The 2,294-nt window shown below is 39.8% G+C and overlaps 1 non-coding gene across 1 annotated transcript; it reads left to right on the forward strand.

Moving 5' to 3' along the window:
* Positions 1–1,266: 1,266 nt before the first annotated feature.
* Positions 1,267–1,373, forward strand: LOC141616424 (small nucleolar RNA R71). Its single transcript, XR_012530773.1, has one exon. It is a non-coding gene; the product is annotated as a small nucleolar RNA R71 (small nucleolar RNA).
* Positions 1,374–2,294: the final 921 nt, after the last annotated feature.

Below are 2,294 nucleotides of genomic sequence, written 5' to 3' on the forward strand. Positions count from 1 at the left end.
AACTCCCTTGAAGTATTGCACTACTCACCTTAGTGAAGGCGATAGTCTCAAGTTTCCGGATCGACTTCTTCTTTGTGAGGATATCTTTCATGTATTTTGCATAGGCCGGCACGTGATTGATTAATTCCGTGAAAGGAATTGAGACTTCTAAGTTCTTCACAATTTCCATGAACTTTCCAAGTTGATCATCAAATTTGGGCTTGGCTTGACGACTTGGAAAAGGAAGTCTAATCACAATGGGCTCCTTCTCTTTGGCCTTGTCTTCATTTTTCTTTGAACTTTCTTCTTTTGATGATTCTCCATCTTTGGAGCTTTGCACAATTTCTTCTTTTTCACTAGCTCTCACAACTTCATCCTCAACTTGCTTCTTCGGTGCTTCATACCTTGTACCACTTCTCAAGTGAATGGCACTAACCGTTTCATGTCTAGGGGGATTACTTTGAGGTGGTAATTGCCCCTTTTGTCTTTGTGAGCTTGAAGATGCTAGTTGAGTCAATTGTGTTTCCAACATCTTGGTGTGAGCTAGAATGTTGTTGATGGTGGTTTCCTTTGCTTGGCTATCTTTTTTGCATTTGAGTGAAAAATTCTTGTTGATTCTTTTGCATTTGGAGGACCGCTTTTTGGACATCAAAACCTTGGTCATTTTGGTGATTGTATGGATTTTGATTTTGGTAACCTTGGTTTTGATTGTAAAAGGGTCTTTGATTTTGATTTCTCATGGGTGGTGGAGTGTATGTTGTTTGAGGGTTTTGAACATTTTGGCTTTTGTATGAGAGATTTGGATGAAATTTGGTGTTTTCATTGTAAAAGTGGGAATAAGGGGTATCACTCTTGTATGCTTGGAAAGCATTCACTTGTTCATTTGTTCCCCTACATTCACCTTTGTCATGTCCCAAAGTTCCACAATTCTCACATATCCCACTTGGGATTGATGAGGATGCCGTCATGGCATTAACATGATGCTTTGATGATTTTGAGTTTTCCTCAAGTCTAGCCATAGCTTGTTCAAACTTCAAGTTGATTGTGTCAATGTGAGCACTAAGTTGAGCACCCAATTGAGTAACGGAGTCCACTTCATGCTTTCCTCCTCTAGTAGCCTTGCGAGGTCTACTATATTGTGAATTATGGACCGCCATTTCCTCAATCTTGTTCCATGTTTGATTGTCATCAACTTCGGTGAACATTCCATTTGATCCCATATTGAGAATGTTCCTAGAATCTTCATATAAACCGTTCCAAAATTGTTGTACCAAAAACCATTCACTAAGTCCATGGTGAGGACATGAGCGACAAATACCTTTGAACCGCTCCCAAGCTTCATACAAAGATTCTTCATCCCTTTGCTTAAAACCCGTAATTTGAGCTCTTAGCATGTTAGTCTTTTCCAGTGGGTAGAATTTTTTGTAGAAAGCTAGAGCCAACTTCTTCCAAGAATCTATTCCAAGGGTGGCCTTATCAAGGCCCTTCAACCATTGCTTCCCGGTGCCGATTAAAGAAAAAGGAAATAAGACCCATCTAATTTGGTCTTGAGTCACGCCCGTTTGAGAGATTGCATCACAATAGTCGCAAAAGGTTTCCATATGAGAATGAGGGTCTTCACTAGGCATCCCCCCAAATTGGCTCCTCTCAACTAATTGGATGAAGGAGGACTTGGCAATAAAATTTCCGGTTAGATGTTGTGGTGTAGGAGTACCATTTGGTAGATTCTCCTCGGTGGGTACGGAGTGTGACGAGAATTTAGGCATTGTAGGTGGATTTTGTGTGGTATTGTTTAATGGGTTCTCTTCTCCTTCTATTGCGAAAGGATTGACAAACTCACTAGTGGGTTAAACAACTTCACCAACACCTCTCAAATTCCTTCTAACAAGTCTCCTATTGTTCGTCAAGGTTCTTTCAATTTCACGGTCAAAAGGTAACAATTCACCTTGTAACCTTCTAGACATGCAAAATATCAAACAACTCAAAAACAATTAGAACAAACCTTGAGGAGTTTTACTTCCCCAAGGTGAAGAAAGACACAATAAAAAGAAATCTTAAATCAAGTAAACACCGTCCCCGGCAACGGCGCCATTTTTGATCGGACCGTTTTGCATTCACAAATTAAGATGTGTTCGTTGGGTAACGGTCGAGTCAAAACACAATTTATAACTTCACAAACAACTCTACAATTAGTAAAGAGGCAAGTAAAGGTCGGATCCCAAGGGACGGGTATTGAAATAAGAATTCTATTGCAACTAGTAGTGTCTAAGGGGTGTCACAAATTTGGTTGATGTAGAAGGTTACTAAACTAAAAT

This window comes from Silene latifolia, chromosome 11 (assembly GCF_048544455.1).
Source record: "Silene latifolia isolate original U9 population chromosome 11, ASM4854445v1, whole genome shotgun sequence".
NCBI classification, from domain to species: domain Eukaryota; kingdom Viridiplantae; phylum Streptophyta; class Magnoliopsida; order Caryophyllales; family Caryophyllaceae; genus Silene; species Silene latifolia.